Source organism: Pseudochaenichthys georgianus, chromosome 21 (genome assembly GCF_902827115.2).
Source record: "Pseudochaenichthys georgianus chromosome 21, fPseGeo1.2, whole genome shotgun sequence".
Classification (NCBI taxonomy): domain Eukaryota; kingdom Metazoa; phylum Chordata; class Actinopteri; order Perciformes; family Channichthyidae; genus Pseudochaenichthys; species Pseudochaenichthys georgianus.
Genome location: NC_047523.1, coordinates 9790904 through 9811390, shown reverse-complemented (window position 1 = coordinate 9811390; position 20487 = coordinate 9790904).

Genomic DNA, 20487 nt, shown 5'->3' with positions numbered 1-20487 from the left:
TTTTGTCTATCATGTTTAGTTCTGCTTGTATTTTAGTTCAGTCTTTTTTCGTTTGTTGTGTGCTGGAAAGTTCTCTTCGGTTTTGCCTTCTCCTGCCCAGATTTCTTGTTATTAAAAAGTGTTTCCTGCAGTTGCTTCCACCCTGCTCCGCTTTCCTTAACTAGCTAAGCGTACATGTAAGTCTGAACAACTGACAAAACAGATTTACGATTAGCTTTTCAATTAATTACAGAAACATATATTTAATAGTCCACCATCTCCTCCTTACTTTCGGTCATTCTCTCCAAAACAGAAAATCTTTCCATCTTTTAAATTCCGAATTTCAATTTTATTGATTGGCAACATGTGAGCTTTTGGTTTTTAAGATATTTACCACACATTAAGCTAACCTACAGTCACATTTGAAACCATTGGTCTCCTCTGAGCCATTTGTGAAAACTACATTTAATTTGAGGTTCTAATTACTCACTCCTCCTATCCCCAGTGGCTAGCCAAATCAGCGAGGAAGCCAAATGAACTCTGCCTTACCAATTAGCCGAGTGGGCTGCTCGAGCTAATGACATGAACAACAGCGTGTGGCTGCTTCACTGCTGCAGGTCTGCAGGAGCCCTCCCTCGCAGATGAGAAGATTTAAGAAGGATTTCCGTTACTGAGCCAACTGCAACATTAATTACTTTAAGGGGCCTGAAAGTATGAAGTAGCCTCTCTGCCCTCTGGGGCCACAATGTAGTTTCTTCAATTGACCCTTTACCAGAACAGCTGACTTTAACTAGACCACTTCCTGAAGAGTTTGAAATGGCTTAGAGGATTGGAATATTATTGTGAAGGTGTCACTTATTACTATATAATGATGCAATTCAGACCTATGATAGCTGCAAGTCAGAACTCCACTAGAGCACCAAGTAGAAAGGCTTATTTCCCTTTTATTATGCTATTTATCCTCCTACTATCCTTGCATTGGCCTCGAGAGAGATCCTGATGTTGGTGTGAAGATCTTCATAAATGAATTGAGGTGCTGTAAAAACTGTAACGTCTTTCTGAGAAGTGAACATACAGTTTTGGATTGCTTTTCCTCAATACTGTAGGTTTGAAGCACGATGGATCAGTACCTGTATAACGACAGCATTGATCAAATAAATTAGAGTTTCATCCCCCACCAAATTGAAATTGTAGGCAACTTGCTCTTCTAAATAAAAAAAAGGGCACCATCCCTATTTAAAAATGTGTATACGCTTATTATGAATGAACATACAGCATTTTAGAGGCCACGTTTATAATATGCTTGCAAGTCTCGGGAAACCCAAATAATGTGTTTACGTCAAAAGGCAGTAGGTAGGACATATGTACAGTATGTGGCACTGCAGTGAGACCAAACTGTCTTTTGTAGCAGGTTTAAACACGTTAACTTTCCCTGTAAAGTTGGCCTTTATAACAGGAGAGTTTATGGAGATTACTCCCTTTCAGAGGCATGTAGTGTGCAACCAGGTATTAAGCAATTGCGCCTATTTGTACAGAAAGACTCTGAAGGCTGTCTGTAATTTTGAGAGGTTGGCACACTGACGGCATTATACCATTGTTCGAGGTTTCACATTGAAATACTACCACAGTACCTTAAGTATTTCCCGTTCAGTAGAGGTGGTCAGCTGCAGGATTGTCTTCTAGAATTGCCACTTTCAATGAGTATGGCCAACTTCCTACTACCTTCTTGTGAGAAATGTCCCTGACTTCAAAACTTTGTCTTAGGTGGTGCTGCTAACTCTAGTCTGCATAGTGGCAGCAGAGAGTGGCTTCAGCCTAAATTACAAAATTCAAATGGCCATGAGAATTTCTTTCTTGAGGCAAAGACACAAAAACACCTTGGTTTGTGTCTTTTTTTTAGTGGCCTCCGCACTCATTCCAAGGGGATAATCTTGTATCTGCTTCCTGTGGTATTGACATGAAAAGTGAGCGCATGGTCTCTGTGTATCTTTTCTCTTAATCCCCTAATAAATGCATAATCTATCAACAGTTTCTGTATGTTAATTATACATTTAAATATAAGTAAAATAAGTAAAATAATAAGTAATTGGATCTGCGGAGAAGTTGGGGATGCTTCAGAGGTTTAGTCACATTAACTGGATGCAGTCCGAGCTCGAGCCAAGGTGGCACCTAGGCAGCATTTGAAAATATGGGGTGTGGAGCAACACACTCTCACTCCCTAAGCGTCCAGGAGCGACGTTTGGTCAGTGTCCGTGGCGTCCAATTGTGACGCTCCTAGGCTCCTTCAGCGTCATAAAGGGACGCAAATAGCTTTCAACTGATTGCAATGTATTCCCATCTGCGTCGGGATTTGACGCTCATGGAAGCACGGCATTCGTTTGTGTCGGCTGCCCTTAAAGGCCATTCCCATTGGATAACGGAGAAGTGTACACCCGGAAGTAAGTATTCCTCTTACTGTCGATTGATTTTACAGTGATATCTGCACTACTCATCGACTAAAAAACACCAGATTATCCTTGTTAATTACACAACATTGATTGGTTTAAATTGTGTGCAATGCTTTTGTATTTTTCCCCTTCGATTCGGAGAAACAAATATTTTTTCTGAGTAAAGGATGGCAGAAGACACTACACTACCCAGAATCCCCAGCTATTGTTTTGACTACACCATGTGCTCTGTTTGACAAACCCCGTGATAGTCCTCAAGCTCTGTGATTGGAGAGTGTGCTCCGAGCGTTACGCAGATTCTCGAACAGCACTTGAAATGGGATGGAACTGTCCAAAACTGGATTTGAACGGGTCCACCGCGTCCCCCCTCCCCCACCCCGTCCCCAGAACTACACATGCTGGCTATTGTGTTTCGCAACATGTTCTCTATCTATGGCACGTACTGGGAGTTGTAGGTTTAAAAGACGTTTTCGTATTTCCCATAATAAGAAGTTGTCACTTGCCAGTATTAAACTGTGTACATCCCTGGAGGTTTAGGGGATAGGAAACACTCAAATGTAAAACATATAATTAATAAATGGGTGAAAATTGTTTGTGCCCATAATGGGCAGCATTAATATGTACACACATGCCAGCTAAGGTCAGAAGAGCTTTATTCAACAGCTGGTCGTATGTTTTTGATAACATTACATTACATTACATTAATTGATAAGCCTGAAACATGCACTTGTCAAGGTTCAGAGGCAAATTTTGCAAATATGGCAGTAGCCATCGATCAGCTTAAGATAAGATATACTTTATTGATCCCAAGTTGGAACATTTGCGTTACATCAGCATGTGTAACAGTTGTATGCAGTGGTGTTTATTTGTAAATAATTTAGTATAATCACACAAATTCTGTGTTTTATATTTAACAATTCTGTGTTCTTTATTTATTGATTGTTCAATACCTGACAAGGCCCGAGATGAAATATCTACATACATCTTATAAGAGTATAATACATTATGTATAATATCAGTTAAAATAAGTGCTTCAACATAGTTAACATTGCTCGAGGTGTGCACAAATATTGATAGATGTCTTGTAATGCACTATTGAGGAGCCTGCGACCCAAGTTTTTCATTCAATGCAGAACTACACCATAGTTGTGTAGGCCTATATGATATGTCAATAAACCTTAGAAAATCTTGAAATCTTGAAAGGGATGTGCAAAATAGTCATTATATACAGTCTTTAATTAACTATTAGTAGAGAATAACGAGTAATGAATATACTTTATAGGGATCCTATTAATATCTAATAATAAAAATAATGAAATTCAATAACATGCTTTAACCACTAGGTGTCCCTTTATATCAGCTGTGCACCTTTATGGTGTAAATACAGCCTATCTACCAATTGGATCAAATATAAAAGTGAGCCGAATTAGTGTTGATACTACAAGGAGACGTATTGTGTGAAAAGAAATGTAAGATGTTGTTTAATGGCTGATATATTTATGATCCACGTCACGTTTTCAGTTCCTCATGTTTGTCTAGAAGTCTTCTCATCAGGGCTCTATAAATACAGAACTACGGCAGATATGTAATATTTAATGCAGCCGAACCGTGTATTACAATGCCGTTATGTGATGACTTTCAAAGAGAAAAGCAAGCACACTCGGAATAAAGTATTATCTTTTTTTTTTTAAATGTTTCCGGTATTTGTTAATGACGATGTGCTGTGAGATGTGAGACTGGAATTGCACAGGGGAAAATAACGTAGGTTATCTTTAGATGCGGATTTTGTTAAACTAATATGTTTGCACTGTGGACCAACACTATACGTTGACGGGGAAGGGGGTAGCAATAAAGATAACACCATTAAACAGTTACACAACATAACAGAAATAATATCGATAGCAGCGTCCCTAGCAACCACATTGGTAACAATGAAAACGTCACGATTTCCTGAAGTAATCTTCGTAATAACTAGCAAACTCAAGATCATGTACATCCACTGCACACATAATCTGAAATAAAAACTCATATTTCTCGCATCAAATGATATCAAAACGTATTTTAATGGCCAAACTAACTTTAAAATAGTCATTTTCCACCGAGAATAAAACGAAGTTCGGCCATGTTTTCTTGTTCTGCAGGGAGAAATTTGAAGATCACGTGACATAGACGCCAGCCATTGGAATGAATGGTGAAAAAAAACGGGGTTTGTCAAACAGAGCACATGGTGTAGTCCAAACGATAGCTGGGGATTCTGGGTAGTGTAGTGTCTTCTGCCATCCTTTACTCAGAAAAAATATTTGTTTCTCCGAATCGAAGGGGAAAAATACAAAAGCATTGCACACAATTGAAAACAATCAATGTTGTGTAATTAACAAGGATAATCTGGTGTTTTTTAGTCGATGAGTAGTGCAGATATCACTGTAAAATCAATCGACAGTAAGAGGAATACTTACTTCCGGGTGTACACTTCTCCGTTATCCAATGGGAATGGACGCTCACATTGCCTTTAAGGGCAGCCGACACAAACGAATGCCGTGCTTCCATGAGCGTCAAATCCCGACGCAGATGGGAATACATTGCAATCAGTTGAAAGCTATTTGCGTCCCTTTATGACGCTGAAGGAGCCTAGGAGCGTCACAATTGGACGCCACGGACACTGACCAAACGTCGCTCCTGGACGCTTAGGGAGTGAGAGTGTGTTGTGTGGAGATGCTCAAAGTGAAAAAAGTGGTCTGCTGTGTAAATGGTCTCACTGCATAAATAGCATCCAAAAATAGAAGGCCAATTATCTTTAGGTCCTGTTGTGTGGGAGGACTGTGCCCACTGTTTGACGTTTTACATGCTTAACCATTGTTTTATCTTCTATCACAGACTACGGTTTCCAATGTACTGTCCTGAAAACAAGCAGTAGTGCACAGGTGTGTCTTCTCCTAAGTTGAACTCCAAAGTGAAATTCTAACCCAACAAAACATGTCCTTCAAGCAAAGTACATTTTCAAAACATATTCAAATTCAGGGTCAAATTCCTTGCACAGGCAAACATGCTCGGTCTGATTGTGAAATGCTGAATACAGGGTGATTGCTCCATGGGGCTTTTCTCCTTTGAGCTGAGGGGGACTGGGATGTTGTTGAAGGAATTATTATGCTCAGTGTGTCCCTGACCTTTAAGCAAACCTCCGTACACAAAATGTGTTGTCACTGAATAATATGCTGCAGGCCCCGTAACCTCAACCACCGGCGTGTGTTTGTGTTTACTTGTTCTTTTTATTATTCTTACTCTAGTTTAAACAACATCAAATTCGGGTGAATTAAATCCAAAAACATTTGTATCATTTTGAAAGGAACTGTCAGGGCATTGGTGCAAGACTTTAATCCTCTTGCCCTAAGTTCTGTTTAATACTGTCACTGGTGTGTACATTTCAAAATACCATTTTGTTAAAGGTCCCATGGCCATTTCTACTGATCATAATTCCATTGTTGAGGTCTACTAGAATAGATTTACATTGTTCAATGTTCCAAAATCACATTGGTTTTCTCATACAGCATCTCTGTATAGTATGTGTGTTCACACTCAGTCCAACATGCCTTGTTGGAACTCCTGCCCCCCCACCTCCCTATGAGCCCACTGTGCTCTGATTAGTCAACCACCATTACAGCTGGACATCAGTGTTACAATGGCGTTTGTTAGCAACCAGAAAATGACACCAGTAATGACAAACAGATGAGAATGCTGGGGGGTCTGGGTGCCGTGTTGACGGGACGTTGCGGGGCTCGCTGCTCCGCCCTTTGAGGCTCAAGGAGCGGACAGTGTGAGCTGGATTACTGGTGTCGTTTCCTGGTTGCTGCGTGGGGTCTGCGAGACAGCAAGACACAGCAGAGCTCAGCCTGAGCACACACACACAGCCTGAGCTCCGTGTGTGTGTGTGTGTGTGTGTGTGTGTGTGTGTACGGAGCTCCACGCAGCACCGCGGCTGAGAAAAGATAAGGCTGAGTGAGTGTGTGTAAGTAGTAATACAAATGCCATATCAATCTCATTTGTATGCAGAAAAAGTGACAGGTCGCCCCGCCCCTTTTCGACCGGAAATCCCGCCTTTTTATTTTTATTTTGAAAACCGGAAGTCCCGCCTCGTTCGACCGGAAGTCCCGCCTCGTTCGACCGGATGTCCCGCCCCCGCTTCCGGCGGATGTCCCGCCCCCGCTTCCGGTTTACAAAATAAAAAATAAATTAAAATTTAAAAAATGAGAAAAATAATATGCCGTTGTATTCAATCAATTAATATGTCTAGGATATATGTCCCGCCTCCTAACCACTTCCTGTGTGGTTAATCCTGTATACAGTATCGAATGTAACTTACAAATACTTGCAAATAACATGAAATTAATCAAAAGTAAAAGCATCTAAAAAACACATATTTAAACCTCTCTGTTTTTGCAAACAGGACATGACAGGACATGAGGGGAGAAAACATATGGTGAAGGAGGGGGGGAACACACACACACGCACACACACACACACTTTCCCCGCCCCTCACCCTCTGTCTAAATAAAAAGCCAGCGTCTTTGGTCACTCTTAAATATTTTTCAAGTCGAGAGAAAATGGCCAAGAGACGTCTTGATATGAATTTAATCAGCGAGACACCGGTGACAACTTACAGCCATCCGTTGGGTGCTCCAATCAAGAAACGAATGCAGTTTGTATGCCGGGTTCAGATGCCTACAGCCGAAGAACTTCACGAAGAATGGATTCTAAAAAATGGCGATGTTTGGGGTTATATATTCAACTATATGGCTAATGAACTGCATTTCTACAATCTGAAGAATGGAGAAACGTATGGACCCCGTAGTGTTAAAGCGACACTGACCTCAACAGATTGGGCTGTGTTAACTCTGGTGTCTTTCCGAGATCTACAAGCAACCATTGTATCGGAAGAAGTAGTGCATCAAGAAACCATCGTGGAACCAGAGGTGTACAAGATATTTGCAAAGAAAAACAAAGAAACACAAACAGCATGCGAGATTAAAGAAGAGCCTGCATCCTTACCCCTCAATGTGGAGGAAGAAGAAGGAGATATTCCCACACAACCAGAGGGGAGAAGAGTCCTGACAGGCACCGTCTGGGAAACTAAAAGCGGACCCTCTGGGCGTTGGTATTACCGCTCAAGCCGTTTGGTGACGTTGGGTAAGGACTCCTCTGATGATTTTGTTTTGGAGTATTTTAATTCTACCTGCGGGGTATTTCAAACGTCCTTGAGGGTGCCTCTGACTGCATGGATGTAAATGATTGATGGAAAAGCTACAAAGCTTAAAGAACTTTTTAAACAAAGTCAGACATCGGTGGACATTATACTGGTGAAAAAGACCCTCACTTTTGCAGAGGACTCCGCCCCCCAGTCAACATAACAAGTCCCACCCACCTCAGCAGATCATTTAAAAAGTAAGGACCCCGCAAGGACATTTTTAGAGAGCAGCAACCATGGATCTGAGAAAAACCACGATCTGCAGCCTGGATCAAACGCCTACAGGACCTCACTAACATTTTGGACACCAGATCTGGACAGCGCTATGGCTGACATTGATATCACGGGGTGGCTGGATATGCCTCAACCTCCATCCAAGTCTCCAGAGGAATCAACAACAACAGTAGGCATTGATTCGCCATGCTTTCCTTATGCTCCCAAGGGTGATGCTACAGAACGTATTAGGACATCGGCATTCCTGAACACGGTAAAAGCGGTTGTAGTTCATCTGTTGGATAGAGTCGTGTACCTTTACAGAAAGGAAACATGTAACGGATGTCAAGTCGATCACCCCAGTCAGAGGCAGCACGAGTGTTTATTCCCTACCGATGAATACTATTTGGATCGACACTATGATGAAGTGGTAAAGAGACTGTGGACCGTTCGTTTCATTCCAGCCATTCGGGACGCTCTGCACCAGAACCACCTTCATGTGTCAGAGAGGAGAGTCTTTGGAGCTACCGAGGCGATTCTGCACAACCTCAGAAACACCAGACTCTTTGAGGCTAAAATCGAGAAACTATACGAACAGCTGGTAGAGAACGACGAAACCCAAATGAAGATTACAAGAGCAGCTTGGGCCTTCTGGCAGCATTAGGAAGAGTTTTTATTTTAATACGATACTTTTTCGTTAAAGTATGTTTTATTTTTGATCTGTTTTTATATTTTACTTCTTTTGTAACATGTTTTTCTATACATGGGTGTGACATATCAATAAAATGCATTGTAAGAAAAACTGTCGTACTCATTACCTCATCGGGGCTGTAACAGGAAACATGTCTGAGAAACGTGTTATGCATAGGGTGTATTACAATCCATCTAATCCAGGGAGTTTAGGAGGTGTGGATAAACTCCATAGAGCTGTACAGAATGAAATGGGTAAACAAATAAATGTAGAGAAAGTCAAAGAATATTTATCTGAGCAAGATGCATATACTTTGCATAAACCGGCAAGGGTGCATTTTGCAAGAAACAGAGTTTTCGTACTCAGACCGCTGCAACAATTTCAAGCAGATCTCTGTGATATGCAGTCGCTGTCCGAATATAATGATGGCTTTAATTATTTATTAACAGTCGTAGATGTGTTTTCGAAAAAAGCCTATGCTCAAGCATTAAAGAAAAAGACGGGTATAGAGGTTACCAAAGCTTTTGATACAGTTTTAACACACAGCGAGATCCCTAAAAAATTACAAACAGACGCGGGGAAAGAATTCTTTAATAAAGTTTTTCAAAACTTGTTGAAGAAAAGAGGTATTGCACATTATACAACAGCCAGTGACATGAAGGCATGTGTGATAGAAAGATTTAACCGTACGCTGAAAACTAGAATGTGGAGGTATTTTACAGCTAAAAACACTCATAGATATATAGACATCTTACCCGAACTAATTGAAAGTTACAATAATAGTTATCACCGGAGTATTAAAATGACACCAATGCAGGTGACAAAGGAAAATGCGGCTCAAGTGTTTCGGAACCTGTATAACCCCTCTAGCCAACGTAAAAAAGCTGCTGTCAAAATTAACTTTAAGGAGGGCGAGCTTGTAAGGATATCCAAATTGAGAGGGGTATTTGATAAAAAATATGAGCAGAGTTATACTGACGAACTATTTACGGTGTCTGAAGGCTTACCTCGGCAGCCACCTGTTTACAAGCTCAAAGATTATGATGGAGAAGAGATCAATGGGACTTTTTATGAGAAAGAGTTACAAAAAGTGAAGATAACCAATGACAAGGCTTTTCAAGTCGAGAAAATTCTAAAAAGGCGTGTGGTGAGGGGGAAAAAACAAATGTTTGTATCTTGGCATAATTGGCCCGAAAAGTTCAACAGCTGGGTTGATGCAGGCGAAATCAAAGAAGTATAAAAGCATACGGAATCAGCGCTCAGTCCTTCAGTACAGCCATGGAGATAAATGAAGGGTTCTACATTACGCTGCCGTCCAATGCTAGCATAGAGGTATTTCAAAACAATACAAGCTCTAGTTATCAAGTGAACCTGGCACAACCTTTACACTTAGATGGTTCGTGGCAGGTCGCCCTGACAGAAATATCATACCCGCACACCTGGTATAACTTACCTAAGGAAGCAGCATGGTTTGAGTGGTTTAAGAAATCAAAACCCCCCGATATGACCCCGAATAGCAAGTTAAGGCTTCATATGTTTAGAGCTGGTTACTATAATAGCATAACTCAGCTCATGGAGGAACTAGGGTCCTGCTTCAAAAAAATTGACTCTGATGTCAGTTTATACTATAATCCGATTCACAGGAAAATCGAATTTCTAGGAGGGGCCCAGTATCGTTTCCGCTTTCCAAAACCCCTCTCTTACATGCTTGGAATACATTCAGACCAGTGGCTCAAATTTGATGATAAATCAGCAGCCTACCCCGCAGATATAAATGCTGGCTCAACACATCTATACTGTTATACCAATGTGGTCAGTCATCAGAGGGTTGGCGATGCTTTTGCTCCTCTATTGAGAACCGTAGATATAAGAGGATCATTCGGCGATACCGTAACTCAGTATTTTAATCCTGCGTATTACTTACCGGTAACCAGAACGCACATCGAGAATATACAGATAGAAATAAAAAACGATCAGAACAAACCAGTAAATTTCACCTACGGCAAGAGTGTAGTGAAACTTCATTTCCGACCGTCAAAAGCAGGACAATCTTTTACAAAACGATGATTGATCACGACCCCCAGCGTTTTGTGAGTTATTATGAAAATCAAGCGGGGGGATCCCTGCCGGGTTTTTATGGAGCCCCGGTGATGTACGGGCGAGGCATTGGCTCTATATTTTCGAGATTATTTCGTTTTGTAGCACCCCTGGTGAGAAAAGGGTTCGCCATAGCTAAACCTCATCTGAAATCGGCGGCCAAAAATATTGCGTCAGATGTCATCGGTAAGGCTGTCCGTAAATTCGGCCGCCAATCAGACCCCGAATCTCAAGAAGGATCAGGTGGTCTGATGGTTTTTGCAAGAAGGGCCAGGAAGAGACCTCCAGGCAAACGGATTCCGAGGGGTGTCAAGAAAGTAAAACACTCTGTCAAAAGAAAATCATTAAGCAAAAAACACCCTCGGAGAAGGAACGTATTGGGAGGAGATATATTTTAGAGTGTTAAATATGGCTCTTTTACATCATAAATCTGCAGAATGCAGCATGGCAGAACTGGATTTATTTTCTGCCCCTATGACACAACTTTCTATCGATGAAAAACACTACACAGAGGTCCTTCCGTTGTCTGCCATTACGGAGGACGGACCGATTGAATTTTTTATTCCCGGGGACGGGGATAAATACCTAGATATGAATGACACCTTGATACATCTCAGGATCAAAATAACCAACGCCAATGGGACTAATCTGGCAGCTGATGCCCCCGTGGCCCTGGTTAATTATCCTCTGAATACCATTTTTAGCCAATGCGACGTTATTCTAGGGGACAGGCTAATTTCTCAATCTAGCTCAACTCATCCTTACCGTGCTATGATTGAAACGCTATTGAATTACTCTGATTCTACTTTAAAAACTCAATTCACTGCCGGCTTATTTTATAAAGACACAGCGGGAGCTATGGACTCTGTAATGATTGCCGATGGACCAAACAAGGGTTTGGTAAAGAGATCTACATTCACAGCAGAATCCAGAGAGCTTCATCTGATGGGAGCCTTACACACGGATATTTTTTTCAGCGAGAGGCTTCTCCTGAACTCTGTAGATTTGAGAATCAAACTCACCAGATCTAACGATGCCTTTACTCTCATGTGTGCTAATGATTCTACATACCGTCTAAAAATACTAGGGGCTTCACTTTTTATCAAAAAAGCCACCATCTCCCCTGCTGTGCGATTGGGGCACGCAGCGGCTCTGATGAGAGGAAACGCCCTCTACCCCTTATCAAGAGTAAACATCAAAACCTATAGTATACCAGTGAATTCCAGAATATGCAACCAAGAAAATCTCTTTTTGGGTAATATGCCAAAATACCTAGTTTTGGGTATGGTAAATCACGAAGCCTTCACTGGTAGGAGAGAGCTTTCACCTTTTAATTTCCTTCATAATGATATAGAATACATGGCTCTGTGTCAAGATGGTAGGCAGGTACCGGCTAAAGCATTTCAACCTCAATTTAACCGTGGGTCGTCAGTCAGAGAGTTTTACAACATGTTCACTGCTACGGGGAGACACATGAAAGACTTACCTCTGAGTATAGACAGAGATGATTTCGAACAAGGATATTCATTATTTGTGTTTAATTTAACTGCGGCGGAAGACGCTGAAGCCCTGTCTCCCATCACGAGCGGCAGTTTAAGATTGGAAATGAGGTTCAGAGTACCGCTGCCACAGACTACCACTTTAATCGTATATTCTTGTTTTGATTCGATTCTGGAGATTAATTCAAAACGTCAAGTGTTGGTAGATTATTACTAAGAAGACTACAACATGAATAATCATCAATTGGACAGTCTCCTGCGTCATATGGTGGGGGACTCTTTTGGGGGGGTATGGGCCTCAGACCAGCTCCCCCGAGGAAAACAAACATTTAGATATCCTGTTTACCTGATTGTAAACACCCACCCATCCCATATGCCCGGAGAACACTGGCTAGCAGTGACTTTGGAGGAAGAGGAAGGGGTTGGAACCTTTTTTGATTCGTTCGGTTTATCGCCAGAAATGAATTATTACCCAAAATCCATCTTACATTTTCTAGAAAAACAATGTAAAACTATTTTATACCATAATCGGCAACTTCAGAATGTCATGTCTACAGCCTGTGGTCAGCATTGTGTTTTCTATCTATGTAAAAGAGCGTCGGGATTGTCATATGAAAATGTATTATCTCTGTACCAGGATGATGTGATAAAAAATGATATTGTTGTAACGAATTTTGTGAAAAAATACCAACGGTGTGAGAGACGTCATAAAGACACTCCTTTTAATCACAGTGTTGGCTCTCTGCAGATGTTTAAAGATTGTTACAAAATGTAGAAAATAAAAAAAGGTCTGGAGACAAAATTAATTCTGATGGCTCTGTTTTTTATTAGGAATAAAAAAAAAAATACAACTTTAGGAGGTAAAATGTAACCAGCTAGGACTTAATATTCTATCTTTCCTTATTCTTTTCTTCTTCTTAAGAGGGGCACTCGGAGGTTCTTCCTCCTCTGCGGGGTCCGAGATTCCAGCCATCTCCCAAGATTTATTATTTCCTCTTCTTCTTCTTCTTTTTAGGGGAATATTCTCTCCGTTTATTTCGCCCTCTCTGATTATACGATATTGTTCACGAGCGTGCAGGTTTTGAAAAGCTGATAAAGGAATGTTGAGCTCATTCAGACTATTTAGAAAAACCCGCCAGCCTTTAGGCTCGCGGACATTTGTTTTATACGCGTAGGACAAATGTTTAAATAAATCTAACATGTGTGAACCTTTTACAGCTGTACCCTTTTCTACAAATTCCCCCGTCGGTGTCCATCCATCTGTACTAGTGGTTAATTTGTTCATAACGTAATCGGCATTCTTACGGTAACGCATAGGGAGGTTTTGAAGTACCTCATGTTTTATTTTATCAATGGACGTGGCATCCTTTTCTTCTCTTTTTACCACCCCCTTGTCTTCAGGTAGAGTTAGAGTAATATTTCGTTCCTCAACCCCGTCTTGTTTGAGTAAGGCGAGATATCTCTGTAGAAGGGTGTTGTATTTTCTTATTTTTTCATAAGGGGGTAATCCTGTTTCATTTAGCACGGCTCTCATTTTTTCATCCAGAACATCTTCGGCAGTACGTCTCATTGCTTCCTTACTATGAGGGTTGTTTACACCATTCTGATTGAGTTGATTAAACTGATGAGGTGATAGCAAAAACATCTTTTGACTCATGATCGAACGAGCCCCCCTAAAAGTTGTCCTAGAATGGGGATCACAGCACCGAGCAGCGGCAAAAGAAAACCTCCAGATTGTTTTCTTAAGGCTTTGAATTTAGTTTTTAAGTTGGTCTTTTTATTGGCCAAGAGTTTGAAAAATTTCTTTTGCTTCTTGAGCTTCTTATACTGAATGCCTGACAGGGGGATATTACCTTTTAAAAGATTTAGAGACAGTTCACAGAATGATTGAAGAAAATCCGTGGAGCAGTTCTTGAGAATATCCTTGCGCTTTGAAGGCGGGGCTTGACATAAGGCCTTCAGCAGAGGTATGTTTCTTTTTAAACGGGCCGACATACTGTTTTTCAAGTCTTCGTTTTTGGTACATAAACAACTAACCATTGATTAGGTAGTGCTCCCGATCTAAGCCTGTAGATGTCTGGACAGGTGGGGGTCATGTCTACGATTAAGTAGCCGTGAGGTTCTTTGGTGGCGTCTTCAAAACTTTGTAGGAAAAATGATTTATTACCAGGATGTATTTGTTGAGCAAGTATATTCATTTGTAATCTGTCTCTGGGGTTTTTAAACAAGACCATGTAAGTAGTATTTAAACTAATGGTACGACTGTTTTTTCCTTGGTGAAAAACATTTTGGGTAAGCATCATAACACTCATATTTCTATGATGACGGTACTGGGTGAAAAGTCTAACTACTTCAGGATGCTCAGAGGCCTGAAATATAACATCATCTAATATAATCAAATGACTCTGATCAGACGGAAACAACGATTCATCTTCAAATGATTCAGGCAGACCCTTGACAAACTTTATATTTTTATTATTTTCCTTCATTTCAGCATACATTGGCTGAAAGGAAGTGTAAATCCACACAATATTTTGAGGCTGGACATCCATCACATAAATACAATTTTGTAATACATTCTTGACAAAAAAAGTTTTTCCACACCCACTAGGGCCCACTACTAGACAGGAAAAAGGAACACGCAGTCGAGGGTCAAAATCAATTTGACTTGGTGAAAACATGTTGTCTCTTTTTCAATTATTTTCTCAATACCCAAAAGGCAAAGTATTTCCCCCCGCTAATAAATGTCTCTTGTCAAACACAACTCGAAACTTTTTGGTGAATGACACATTTCTCAAGGTGAAAGCCTCTTTATTCCTCACAATGTTGTGTTGCGGGACCTCAATTATCCTCCCCCTCTCAGGGTTTTGAACGTAGCCCTCCACCAGGTCGGCCAGACTGTCAAAGTTCACTCGTTCACAACATTCGTGCGTTTGTGTGATGCCTTTCACGCGCATCACAACTTTTTTTTCGTTTTTGGTCTGATAAGCATAGCTTTTAGGGCCTGCTGAAACAAACTCTTTAATCGTATCACCCCCCAACTCGTCTGTCAGGTCTCCCAGATAGACCCCCATCGGTAGGGGGCTCTCTCCTTGTCTGGTGACATAGATTATGCTATCTGTGTCGTAGTAGAATACTCTGTGTTGTAATTTCTCCAATTCACTGTACAGTTTCAGCCTGGCATACGCTGTGGTAAAGGCTGCGATGAATATGTTATCCACTTTATTGGGAGTAGAGTAACAATTGTCACCGTAACACCACTGAACAAGAGCCGTCCTGTCGTTGAGGAATGAGAAATACTTAACCTTATGTTTAGCTGAAAACAAGAGGTTGAGAAATTCTTCGGTTTTGGTCACAATCTTAGTCTGAGTCAGGTTGTTTCTCTGCGCAAATTTACCCCAGAAACTGTTGAGACATAGCTTTGCCACTTGTCTCTTGGCAGGGTTTGATTTGATTTTATCTGCATCCAGCAAGATGCCCTGCTTAGCATGATAGTCTGCCACATACTTTTGTCTACTCTCATCATCTGAGGCCTCTGAGGGGTAACCTGACGCTTCTTGTTTACCCTTCATAAATGCGTGTATATAGTCTACAAAAATGCTGTCACTTTTCTTCTCAAAATGCCACACCTCTGTGATCTCAGTCATCTTGTATCCCATGTCCAGGGCTTTGGTGAATTCAGGGGTCACCCAAACCCCTGTTAATGCTCTCTCCTCTTTGCTATGCATGCAGGGCCCCTGTTGGTTGTTAAACTCTGCGCATGTGCGGCATAGAGTGAACACAAGTTTTCCAGCTGCAGTTCGGTGGGGCAGGACAGGAAAGTATAGACCCCTAGGAGGTTCTACTGTGGCTTTGATTAACCCGAAATAACTGCGAGGGTCTTTGAAATCTCGGAATATGATCTGAGGGTGTCCAAGTGGATATAGACCTGTGCAGTTTACAAAAGGGTAGAGTGAGGTGAAATCACAATAATGAACCAATTCATCTGCAGCTGCTGTGTGTCTCAGCTTTACTGCACATGTCCTCCCCCCGTATAAAGCATCGCGAGGGGTCAGCGGTTCTGGTGCCTTGTATACCTTGAGGAAAGCCTTCAAATCTTGATGGGATTTTTTCATCTCAACCCAGGTATGTTCACGCATAACGTTCACTCTGGCCTTGTGAACAGACTGCAGCTCATGCAGTTTTGCCTCACTAACAGCATGGAGATGCTCAAATGTGTCACCTAACAATGGATTTTTCTCATGCCCCTTATAACAAGAGGGACATCCGTGATAGAAACAACCAAGAAATTCCCAGACAATCTTTTCCCCGTTAACTTCGGCAAAACCATCTACGACGAAACGTCCCACTCGTTTCTCTCCTTCATTCAACGCATGCTGAATAAAAACACCTTCAGTCTGAGCTACCCACTCCAACCACTGAACACCTGCATCTGAGTATGTCTTGTTTTCACGGCGGTAGTCGTCGGGTGGGGGAATTGCTAAGGTTTTAGGCGATAGAAAGTTTGTGGTAAAAACTTTCATACAGGCAGAAGCTATAGTCGAGCGACTAAAAGGATCAACTCCTGTCTCCCCGAGAAAACCTTTCCGAAATAATGTGGCCCCCTGGGCAAGAATGTCCACATCGTTTTTGCAGTAAAGCATTGCCTGCTCTCGGAAGTCAAAAGTACCCTGGCGTACCGTCTCATACCACGTGAAAAAGTCACTCTTTTCACCAGTTGTCATGCGTTCAACCCCATAACAGTGTGCGGGCGGGTAAGGGCCTATATAACTCAGGTTAGCCTTGGAGCTGAAACCGTGAGGGAAGTATCCTTTGATTTTATCTCCAAATCCCAAAGCTTTTGGCATGTCTGCTAAACGCATAGACAGATAAGACAGTGAGTCTATGTACTTGTGCCCGAAATCCTCGTCAGTAAAAGAGATCACTTTACTTCCCTGCATTATTAACGGGGGTTTTAACCCCTGTGCAATCATTGCTTTGATAATGAAATAGCTGTCAAAGCCCTTAGCATTGTGAGCGATGAATGTTGCATTCTTGAACTTTGGGCGTCTAAAATGTGTCAGAAACTGCTGTGCACAGTTGACTCCCTCTCCGACCCAAATTTCACCCCCCAAGGTTTTTGTACACACCAAGAAAGGTACATGTACCCCATCTGCCCCAGCCATTGTTTCAAAATCATAAAACACAATGTTGTCATTGTGTTCTGTCTCTTTAGGCAGCACTCCTATGTAACACAAATGTGCTTCACACCCGAGTTTAGAAACAGATGGTAGTTTTTCCCCGCATGTTTTACATTTTTTCGTCATACACTTGTGTGTTTTATCTGCTGTACTCTTGGGGGTGTAGTAAGAGATTCGACAATCTACACACTTTTTGTGTAAATCACAGTTGCTAGCAATGTCTGTTAACCTCTGTTTCTGTTCTTTATGTCGAGAATGACAGCCGACTGTACGGCATGTTTTGTTGCAGTCTTTACAAAAGATGGGTTTAAACTCATCTAGAGTGCATGAGGGATCTAGGCAGACATAGCAATGACCAGTACAGGTATGACTCCATTGAGAGCTGTAGCCTGTATAACAATGTTCACAGACGTATGAAGAACCTAAAAACCCCTTCAAGTTCTTGACACCATAGTAGTGGTTCTGAAAGAGGAATAAAAACACAGTTTTATCTCTTTTGGGGGTGTCTGTCTGGAATTTACAGAGGGTACGATCATCATCATTGCTTCGGTAAAATACCACTATCTTGCATTTTAATGCTCTAGTCCCTGCTAGAGAGCAGGGACTTTCGAGCGGCTCTTTTGTGAGAAAATAGCTATATTTCTGATTGGCTGGGCAGATTGCAAACCACGCCCCTGTAAAACTCCCAAAAAGTGTTGTGAAGCCGCCATTTTATTATCCTCGCATTAGCATTATTAGCATTAGCATTAGCCCAGCGCAGAAACGCTGCTGGGGCTCCCAGCAGCTTCTACTGAAGCCAGTCCCCAACTCCGGGGACTTTGGGCGGCAGTATACGCCGTGAAGTGGTTTGCGGCCTGCCAGTAAGCCCAAAGCAGAAGAAGAAGAAGTGACGTCAGCGACTTAATTTGCCTTATCCACCCCCAGGGACTTTTTCCGGTGTGAACGCGATCTGTACTTAGTTCATGCGAACTAAAGAGTTCGCATGAACTCAGTTCGCATGAACCTTTGTGGGAAAAGTACCGCAGTGTGAATGCGCCTATAGACAGGTATTTTCTATGTTAGAGTTTTACTCCCTACAGGGTGTACTTTGAGGGTTTGTGACTTTGCAGACCGTTTACATGCATAACAAGCTACATAACACACAAGGGGACAGGTAATAACTGGAAAAGCATGTCATGGGACCTTTAAGATCTTACAATTCCTTTTTTTACAGCCCAAAAATCAGATGAACAGAAATTCTAACGTGATTTTAGTCAGCTAAAACAATGACATGTGATGCATATGAAACAAAACAACAGGCACACAATAGCACTACTAATAGGGCTGAAACTAACAACTGTTTGCATTATTTATTTACTTTTTATTTTCCAAGCCTCCGGTGCTGATAAGTTAGGCCGACACAAGTGCCAAAAACTGCAGTACATCGAATGGCCACTTGGGAGTTCAGGAAAAATTGACATGTTGGTTTAAAGAGCTTACGAAATGCTATTAGCACCTGATAGTGGGCTTCGTATATGATAGAGGTTGCATTTGTATTGTGAAATGTGCCATATGATTTTTTTATTATTGATGTATTTTTAATAAATCACAATTATAACAGCATACAAAAGTTGTCAGTTAGTACAAATCGTTCGTCGCACCACAAACATCAACTTCGGTCATTTCCGGCGGTGACATCATGAGTAGAACACAGCTCAGCTCAGTCCCGTTTGAATGCATTGAAGGGCCAAATATTATGACAAAGGATGCCCAGCAATAAGACGCCAAGAATAATCGGCAAGCGGGGTGTTGTATGGGGATGTGGGGCCGTCTCAACATCTGGCTATGGGATGTTTTTGTGGCCAACATTTTTTTAAATGACGCGAATATGGACAAAAAAAGTGCTAAGAAAACGTTAGCAGCTAACGTTTTCTGCATTTTGTGTTTCCACTGAAAAACGTGATTTAAGGGTAAGTTAACGTTATCTCCTGCTGAGGTTCAGTTTCTACACGGACCACTATTGCGCTAAGCATGTTGTAACTTCCGGTTGTTGTTGTTGTCATCTCCGGGTATCCCGTGTGCCTGTTCTGTTGTTGATAGCTTATTATCTTTACTTAATCGATCGTTTTAAAATTCTTGATCACGGCAACTGCCTGACGTTGTAATCACACGTTACTACAGCTTAAGCACTCACAACTCTCCTTCTCTTAGCGACTGTAACTCCACAGTTGCCTACACTCTTTTCGGGTTTGCTAACGGTAGCTACTTTAGCTTGATAGCTAGCCATGGCTCTTTCCCCACCCTCGGATGTTATTTCCTGCTCTTCCTGTCTCATGTTTGGTTACTTCCCTGCCTCCTTTACTGGTACCGATACATGTGTTAAATGTAGTATAGTTGTTAGGTTGGAGGCGGGAATCATAGCCATAGAAGCCCGGCTCCGCATCTTAGAAAGTAACTCAGCTACAGTCAAGCCCATGTTAGCCAGTGCCGACCGGCAAAAGGTAGCTCCTATTAGCCGTCCCCCGGCAACTCCCGAGCAGCAGGGAGACTGGGTGACTGTTCAGAAGGGGCATAACGCGAAACCCGCAGGTCCCCACCAACCCGTTCACGTATCTAACAGATATTCCCCACTCAGCGAGACACCCACTGAGAAGCCAACTCTGGTTATTGGTAGCTCTATTATGAGACACGTGAATTTAGAGTAGGGCTGCAACAAATGACTAATTTGATAATCGATTAATCGACTATTCGGACTATTACTGTATGCCTTTCACAATTTCTCAAACGCTCTTATTTAGCCATCAACTTTTAGATTTAGCTTGAGGTTGTTTTAGGCATGTGGAAACTAACAATGAAGACAATAAAGATGAATACTTGATTCCAAAATACATATATTATTGAAATAACTTAAATTGTGAACAAAACTAACATTGTTTTTTATTCAAATTAAATAAATAATATTTCACATCAAAAGAAACAACAGTGTTTTAACAAATCGTATTAAATAATCTGATGACAGAACTGTAAACAGAATAGCTGAAACTTTAACAAACTAAATAATAATAATAATATATAATATTTTTATAGCGCCTTTCAGGAAACCCAAGGTCGCTTTACAAGTCGGGTAGGGGGGGGGGGAGTAGGGGAAAAAAGGCAGACAGGT